The sequence below is a fragment of the Oncorhynchus mykiss genome, chromosome 7 (genome assembly GCF_057628025.1).
Source record: "Oncorhynchus mykiss isolate SJ-2025 chromosome 7, ASM5762802v1, whole genome shotgun sequence".
Classification (NCBI taxonomy): Eukaryota; Metazoa; Chordata; class Actinopteri; order Salmoniformes; family Salmonidae; genus Oncorhynchus; species Oncorhynchus mykiss.
In genome coordinates, this window is record NC_143028.1 from 11,402,501 (window position 1) to 11,412,500 (window position 10,000).

Here is a 10,000-nt window from a genome sequence, read left to right on the forward strand (position 1 = left end):
CAGTGTGGAATGGCCCAGACTCAGCGAGATATCATTACCCTGAGTTCACACGCCGATTCCGAGCAGTGTTCGATCACCCACCCGAGGGTCGTGGGGCGGGTGAACAGCTGTTCCACCTGCGACAGGAGACGAGGAGCGCGCAGGACTTTGCCCTGGAGTTCAGGACCTTGGTCGCAGGAGCAGGGTGGAACGACAGGGTGTTAATAGACCACTACCGCTGTAGCCTCAGTGAGGACATCCGCAGGGAGCTAGCGTGTCGGGACACCACCCTCAGTTTGGATGAACTTACAGACATGTCCATTTGTCTTGACAACCTGCTGGTTGCCCGCGGGCCTCCGGTACAGGCCCTGTTGTTTCCAACACCCGGCCCTCCTGCTCCTATCCCCATGGAGTTAGGCGGTGCTGCATCGAGGCGGACCCGGAGGAGGAGTCTCCTCCTGCACCAGTTGTGCTCGGCGAGGACACACGGCCGACCGGTGCTGGAGGAGCTGGTCTGGGAGTTGGGAAGGCAGGCGGAGCACTACTCGGTTACCCCAGGTGAGTCAGCACCAGACTCACCCGGAGCTTCCTGTCGGTCATATGTTTGTGTTAACCTCTTTTCCTGGGTTTTCTCCCTCTCTACAGCATAAGGCGCTAGTCGATTCAGGCGCAGCTGGGAACTTCATGGATCGTGGGCTTGCGTTAAGGCTAAGGATTCCCCTGGTGTCGTTAGACCTACCCTTCCCTGTGCACTCCTTAGATAGCCGACAACTAGGGTCGGGAGTGGTCAGGGAGGCCACCGTGCCACTGGACATGGCAATGCAGGGGGGTCATAAGGAGCGGATTAGTCTGTTCCTTATCGATTCACCTGCATTTCCAGTGGTGTTGGGAATTCACTGGCTAGCTCATCACAACCCGGTGATATCCTGGCGAAAGGGGGCTCTTAGAGGGTGGTCAGAGGAGTGTTCAGGTGCGACTACGGTGGAGAGTCCAGACCAGGTTTCCACCTGAATATGCCAATTTTTTTTCAGTAAAAAGAAGGCGACCCAATTACCACCCCATCGTCGAGGGGACTGCGCGATAGACCTCCTGGAGAACGTTGCACTTCCTAGGAGTCACGTGTACCCATTGTCCCAGGAGGAAACAGTAGCTATGGAGACATACTGTATGTTGCTGAATTGCTGGGACAGGGGTACATTCGGCCCTCCGCATCACACGTCTCCTCAAGCTTCTTTTTTGTGAAGAAGAAGGAGGCAGGTCTGCGTCCATGCATTGATTATCGAGGTCTAAATTCTATCACAGTGGGGTTAAGTTACCCACTACCTCTCATCGCCACGGCGGTGGAATCATTTCACGGGGCGCGCTTTTTCACAAAACTGGACCTGAGAAGTGCGTATAATCTGGTGCGTATCCGGGGAGGAGATGAGTGGAAAACCACATTTAGTACTACATCTGGCCATTATGAGTACCACGTCATGCCATATGGGTTGAAGAATGCTCCAGCCGTCTTCCAATCCTTCGTAGACGAGATTCTCCGAGACCTGCTCGGGCAGGGAGTGGTAGTGTACATCGATGACATCTTGATCTATTCTGCCACACGCGTGGCGCACGTCTCTGGTGTCTCTCATGTCTCTGGTGCGTAAGGTACTTGGGCGACTGTTGGAGCATGACCTGTATTGCAAGGCCGAGAAATGTGTGTTCTTCAAACAGGCCGTTTCCTTCCTGGGTTATCGTATTTCCACCTCCGGGGGGGTGATGGAGTGTGACCGTGTTACAGCCGTGCGTAATTGGCCGACTCCGACCACGGTGAAAGAGGTGCAGCGGTTTTTAGGGTTTGCCAATTACTACCGGAGGTTTATCCGGGGTTTTGTTCAGGTGGTTGCTCCCATTACCTCACTGCTGAAGGGAGGACCGGTGCGCTTGCGTTGGTCAGCAAGCTTTAACTTCCTGACTGATGTCTTGAGATGTTGCTTCAAGATATCCACATAATTTTCCATCCTCATGAAGCCATCTATTTTGTGAAGTGCACCAGTCCCTTCTGCAGCAAAGCAGCCCCACAACATGAGGCTGCCACCCGCGTGAGGTAGGGATAGTGTTCTTCGGCTTGCAAGCTTCCCCCTTTCTCCTCCAAACATAACGACGGTCATTATGGCCAAACAGTTCTATTTTGGCTTCTTCCTTGCTGAACGGCCTTTGAAGTTATATCGATATAGGATATAGGTTATAGGTATAGGTTTTACTGTGGATATAGATACTTTTGTACCTGTTTCCTCCAGCATCTTCACAAGGTCCTTTGCTGTTGATCTGGGATTGATTTGCACTTTTCACACCAAAGTACGTTCATCTCTAGGAGACAGAACGCGTATCCTTCCTGAGCGGTATGACGGCTGCGTGGTCCCATGGTGTTTATACTTGCGTACTATTGTTTGTACAGATGAACGTGCCTTCGGACATTTGGAAATTGCTCCCAAGGATGAACCAGACTTGTGGAGGTCTACAAATATTTTTCTGAGGTCTTGGCTGATTGGGATTGATTTGCACTTTTCACACCAAAGTACGTTCATCTCTAGGAGACAGAACGCGTCTCCTTCCTGAGCGGTATGACGGCTGCGTGGTCCCATGGTGTTTATACTTGCGTACTATTGTTTGTACAGATGAACGTACCTTCAGACATTTGGAAATTGCTCCCAAGGATGAACCAGACTTGTGGAGGTCTACAAATCTTTTTCTGAGGTCTTGGCTGATTTTGATTTTCCCATGATGTCAAGCAAAGAGGCGCTGGGTTTGAAGGTAGGCCTTGAAATACATCCACAGGTACACCTCCAATTGACTCAAATTATGTCAATTAGCCTATAAGAAGCTTCTAAAGTCATGACATCATTTCCTGGAATTTTCCAAGCTGTTTAAAGGCACAGTCAACTTAGTGTATGTAAACTTCTGACCCACTGGAATTGTGATACAGTGAATTATAAGTGAAATAATCTGTCTGTAAACAATTGTTGGAAAAATTACTTGTGTCATGCACAAAGTAGATGTCCTAACCGACTTACTAAAACTATAGTTTGTTAACAAGAAATTTGTGGAGTGGATGAAAAACGAGTTTTAATGACTCCAACCTAAGTGTATGCCAACTTCCGACTTCAATTGTACATTGATTGATTTTGATCTTATGCTAAACAAAGATAAGAAACATTATTTTTTAAACTTATCCAATCTGTATGTGGTTGGATTTATAGCAACAGTTAGTGAGATAGTTGTTCCAGTTTACATGGTAGTCTGACAGGTATTTTAAATGCAAGTTGTGAGTGATGTAAAAGTGCAGAAAATCCTCCTGCATGCTGGCTTCCAACAGAGATTGGATATCACATTGTAAATCACCATAAGATGACACTTCAAGAAATATTCAAATAAGGCTTTACACCCTTAAAACTCAAAGGAAGTAAACGGAAAGAGGAATGTAATTCAAAACAACACAGAAAGGTGTACAATGGCAAGCAAGTTGATTAAAAACAACAACAACAAACATGATAATTGAAGTTAAACTCCAACATTTACTCCATTTAGTGTCATTTTAATTCCAAAAATATCAACACCATGACCAGAGTAGTTTTAGCACAAAATGGGGTTGGGACCATATAAACCCCAAATTAGTGTTACGTTTGACTCCATAAGAGTTGAATAGCCTCTTGTGATTTTACTGTAACAAACTTCTTCTTCGTCTGAGGAGGAGTAGGATAGATCGGACCAAAATGCAGCGTGGTACGTGTCCATGTTAAATTTATTACAACTGAACACAAAACAACAAAGGTGAAACAATGAAAATCGAAACAGTTCTGTAAGGTGAAGACACACAAAACAGAAAACAACTACCCACAACCCATAGTGGGAAAACAGGCTGCCTAAGTATGGTTCTCAATCAGACACAACGATTGACAGCTGCCTCTGATTGGGAACCATACCAGGCCAAACACATAGAACTATAACACACAGAACAAACATAGAATGCCCACCCCAACTCACGCCCTGACCAAACTAAAATAGAGACATAAAAAGGGAACTAAGGTCAGGGCGTGACATTTACAGTGGATCTTCTTTAAGTTGTGCAAACGATACCACTCCATTTCTGCTCCTCTCCTTTTCTCTTAATTCATAAGAAAACAAAGTAACCTTTACTAACTACAGTGAAGAAATCCTATAATAGCTCCATTTCCTAAATCTCCAGTATTTGCGCGTCAGTCAATAGAGTCCCCTATAAGTTGAACTGATCTTGTTCAGACAGTAATCAATGCTGCTACATACATTGATAATGAGATTTCATCAGCTCTGACTCTGTGTGTGTGTGTGTGTGTGTGTGTGTGTGTGTGTGTGTGTGTGTGTGTGTGTGTGTGTGTGTGTGTGTGTGTGTGTGTGTGTGTAAGGTAGAGCTGCAAATAAGGTGTTTGATTGGGGACTAAAAACAACCAAGCCTGAATTTTCATTCTGTTCTGCAAACTATATCCCCCCACCTAAAATGCTTTCTCTCTCCCTCACTCCATCTCTCTCTCCCACGCTCCATCTCTCTCCCTCCCTCACTCTCTCTCTCTCTCCCTCACTCCATCTCTCTTTCCCTCACTCCATCTCTCTCCCTCACTCCATCTCTCTCTCCCTCACTCCATCTCTCTCTCCCTCACTCCATCTCTCTCTCCCTCACTCCATCTCTCTCTCCCTCACTCCATCTCTCTCTCTGAGTTTTTGTTTGTTTGTTACCGTCTGATTTTCTAGGGAAGGAGAGAGCCACACACACACACACACGCACACACACACACACACACACACACACACACACACACACACACACACACACACACACACACACACACACAGGGCTATAGCCCTTTCGAGGAGCAGAAATATAATGTCATCATACACAAAGTAGATGGTTTTATCTCCAGCCTGCTCCTCACAAGCAGATCATTGCTAATATCTTCCCAGTGAAGGAGAACGTATTCCCCTGAGAGAGAGAAAGATGGGGGGGGGGGGAATCTATGCATACATACAAATAGATAGAGAGATGGGAAAGCTTAACCATGGTAACTAGGAAGTTACAACCAGGTGAGGACACTGACAGAGATAGAGAGAGAGAGAGAGAGAGAGAGGGGGGGGGAGCTTAACCATGGTAACTAGGATGTTACAACCAGGTGAGGACACTGACAGAGATAGAGAGAGAGAGAGAGAGAGAGAGATGGGAAAGCTTAACCATGGTAACTAGGAAGTTACAACCAGGTGAGGACACTGACAGAGATAGAGAGAGAGAGAGAGAGAGAGAGAGAGAGAGATGGGAAAGCTTAACCATGGTAACTAGGAAGTTACAACCAGGTGAGGACACTGACAGAGATAGAGAGAGAGAGAGAGAGGGGGGAAAGCTTAACCATGGTAACTAGGAAGTTACAACCAGGTGAGGACACTGACAGAGGTAGAGAGAGAGAGATAGAGAGAGAGAGAGAGAGAGAGGGGGGAAGCTTAACCATGGTAACTAGGAAGTTACAACCAGGTGAGGACACTGACAGAGGTAGAGAGAGAGAGAGACAGGGAATAAAATAGAAGTCGCAGAAAGGAACAGAGTGAAAGAAAGTAAGAGGATAGTTGATCAACAGAGTCTAAGGAGAGTAAAAGATGGATTGAAAGAATGACAGTGATAGAAATGTGTATGTGCGTGTGTGTGTGTGTGTGTGTGTGTGTGTGTGTGTGTGTGTGTGTGTGTGTGTGTGTGTTAACCATCGCTCCAGGCTAACCTTTATAAAGACTTCTTATTCAAAGGAACATGGGTCTTGAGTCAACGCTTTTACTCTTTCTCACACACACAACCATGAGTCAACTCGCTCGAGCGTGAAATTGCCATTCTCAGAGGCTCTGCTCTTACGTTGATAAACACTGATTCTGCCATTGTGCTTGGTCTTTAGGATCTCACACCCTTACTTACCAATATAAACACACACATACTGGTCTCTGCAGCATGTGTGTTGCAGATCCCTATCTGCACCATTGTGTGTTTTGTTCATTGTTCCATGGTGTGTATTTCTGCGTTTCAACTAATCAAGGTGTGTATTATTGTTCCATACAGGTGTGTGTTTTGTGTGGTATTTTTACAAGTGTGTATTTTTCCATGCAGGTGTGTGTGAGTGGTATTTTTGGAGGAGTGTATTATTTCCATAGAGTTACTCTAAATCGAGTCCTTTAGCAGAACAACTACCTCATCATGGGGGTACGTGGGGGTAGGAGGGCAAAATGAGAGAACTAACAAGAGACTGGAGAGATAAAAAGAGACAAAAGCCCGTCAAAGAACAGTGGTGTATTTATCACACACACACACGCACGCACGCACGCACGCACGCACACGCACGCACACACACACACACACACACACACACACACACACACACACACACACACACATACTGATTGCCCTCCTGTAGTAGGTAAGTCATACTCTGCTCTGAGGCTGTATGATATTAGACAGAGTGACAGAATGACAGACCGGTTTGATAGAAAGAGAGCAGGAACAAGGGATGATGGATGAGGGAGGGATAGAGATGAAGGGATGAGTGGGAGTGAAAGTGAAAGGCCGCCCTTTGTTCCACAAAGCCTCCTCACTCTCTCCTTCTCTAATGTTGTTTTCTGATCTGTTCCTCTTCAAAGTGTAAAGTCTGTTTTATCAACTTCAAAACTCCTCTGTTGCCTTATCTAACATCTAATTTACTGACTGGGTAATATTAGATGGAGAGAGAGCCTGTTAGCTCCCTATCCCTCCCTCCCTCAAACCCCCCTCCCTCTCACCCCCCTCTCTCTCTCTCTCTCTTGCTCTCTTTCTCCCTCCCCTTCTCTCTCTCCCTCCCCCCCTCTCTCTCCCTCCCTCTTGTTCCCTTCCCCTCTCTCACTCACTCCTCTCTCTCTCCCCCTCTTTCTCTCTCTCTCCCACACTCTCACCCCTTCACTCTCCCTCAAACCCCCCCTCTTTCTTGCTCTCTTTCTCCCTCCCCCTCTTTCTCCCTTCACCTCTCTCTCTTCCTCCTCCTCTCTCTCTCTCCCTCCCCTCTCTCTCCCCCTCTTTATCTCTCTCTCTCCCCCTCTCCTGTGCACTTTGGACAGCAGAAAGAGATTGAGCACCTGTTAGTTTCATGTTTGGTCAAATCAGTATCATTTTCCTTTGATTGGTGGTGAGGATGGAGAGAAGAAGTAAGGGACGTGAGAGGGAAAGATAAAAAGAGAGAGAGGGAGGAAAAGAGAGATGGAGATTCACAGGGCACAGATCTGTGTTTGATGTCTGCCAACTAGCATATCTTTGTATTTAAGACTGCGCTGGTAGTATACCCATGAACCATAACACAGCCTCCCCTCTTGCATGCAAAGCAACATCGTTGTGTTATCTATGTGAGAAAGGGGCATGCTAATTTCACTGGCTGTCACATACATTGCACCCACACACACACACACACACACACACACACACACACACACACACACACACACACACACACACACACATTACTAAAACCAGTTCAGCTAGCAGTCACATTCTCCACTAATCAGTAGGAATGTTTTCAGACAGAAAGTTTTTTCCACCCAGCACATTACAATGCTGTGTGTGGGTGAGTGGGTATGTGTAAAAATAATGGTTTACATTGAAAGATCACATGGTGTTACATACATACGCACAGTAAGAAAGAAAGGAAGGAAAAAAGAGAGAGAAAGACACAGAAAGAGAGAGAAAGAAAGAAAGAAAGAAAGAAAGAAAGAAAGAGAAAGAGAGATAAAGAAAGAGAAAGAGAGAGAAAGAAAGAGAAGGAGAGAGAAAGAGAGAGAAAGAGAGACATGGCAACACAATGACATTGACATTTATGGCAATGTTCATTTGCAACTTCAGACACACACACAGATACACACACACACACAGACACAGACAGACACACACAGGAATACACACAGAGATATTCACACACAGACAGACGCACACAGACATACACACACAGACTCACACAGACACGCACACACAGACATACACACACAGACATACACACACACACAGACAGACATACACACACAGACAAACACACACAGACATACACACACACACACACACACAGACACACACACACACACACACACAGACATACACAAATAACATCCATATTTATTGAAGTTGTCAGTTTTGCTGCTGTAATTTGTGATCTGACGGCGAGGGGTGTTTTAACTGGGGGAGTCATTTGAAATATTGAAGGCTGTGTTGATGTGTGTGTGTGTGTGTGTGTGAGCGTGTGCATATGTAATTAGAGGTTATTCAAGTCTGCTGGGTCCCAGCGGCTTCAAGTAGAACAGGTTAGTCAATATTAATCAGAAACATAAGTAGAGGAGAAACACATCAACATGTAGACAGGATTGTTTACATTTTTTTATTGAACCTTTATTTAACGAGGCAAGTCAGTTAAGAACAAATTCTTATTTACAATGACGGCCTATCCTGGCCAAACCTGGATGATGCTGGGTCAATTGAGCACCGCCCTATGGGACTCCCAATCATGGACAGACGTGATACAGCCTGGATCACAGGAGGAGAGACAGGAGGAGAGACAGGAGGAGAGAGGGAAGCTCATCTTTCAGGTTTCCTGGAAAAGCACAGAAATAGAATGGATCAGCACTGAATTTTGATGAGTGTGGTGTGTCTGTGCATGTGTCCATGTGTGTGTATGTGTCATTAATGATGATCAGCAACCTTGTTAATTGAGGAAGCCACACTGCTTAGATGAGGTTCTGCTTAGTGACGCACAGACACACACACATTTCTGTCTTTGTGCAAGTGTGGATGTGTGTGAAGGTGTTAAATTCCGTAGCATCCAAGCAACAGAAACTCATTTTGGCTGGTACATCAGTGAAAGGGGGGTGGGGGGTAGTGCTTCCATTTCTCCCTGCTTATCATCTCTCTTCTCTGGGCTTGGACTGGCAGGAGGCCTGGGCACCACACTGTACCTCCAGGCACGGCAGATAGGAACCAATCACTCACACCAAAAGAGCTGCCCAGGGGCTCCCAATGCAGATAGGTACTAGCAAATCAACATAACCAGGTGTGTGTGTGTGTGTGTGTGTGTGTGTGTGTGTGTGTGTGTGTGTGTGTGTGTGTGTGTGTGTGTGTGTGTGTGGGGCTTGGATTATCTAAATGAACTGATATTGCTTTGCTGCAGAAATGTTGATTGTGAAACCTACAAACTCAACGTCATTCCTCAGATTAAGAACGTTGCGTACGTTCTGGTTCACAGCTGAAAGTTCTGAAGTAAAAACATCCAACAAAGTGCAGAGGACAGATAATGCTTGAAGTAAACAAATGAGAATATTAATGATATACAGTATACTAATATATACTGTTATACACACACACACATACAGTGCCTTCAGAAAGTATTCATACCCCCAAATTCATTAAATATTAAAAGCTGAAATGTCTTGAGCAATTCAACCCTTTTGTTATGCCAGGCCTAAATAAGTTCAGGGGTAAGTTGCGTAATAAGTTGCATGGACTCACTCTCCGCGCAAATAGAGTGTTTAACATGATTTTTGAATAACTCTCTCATCCCTGTATCACACACATTCAATTATCTGTAAGGTCCCTCAGTAGAGCAGTGAATTTCAAACACAAATTCAACCACAAAGACCAGGGAAGATTTCCAATGCCTCGAAAAGAAGGGCACCTATTGGTAGATGGGTGAAAAAACTAAACGGACATTGAATATGCCTTTGAGGATAGTGGGAGTGTGTTAATTACACTTTGAATGGAAACCTCGAAGTGATTTCACCGTGAGGCCAATGGTGACTTTAAAACAGTCACAGAGTTTAATGGCTGTGATAGGAGAAAACTGAGGATGGAACAACAACATTGTAGTTACTCCACAATACTAACCTAAATTGTAAAGTGTAAAGAGTGTAAAGAAGGAAGTCTGTACAGAATACAAATATTCCAAAACATGCATCCTGTTTGCAACACGTCACTAAAGTA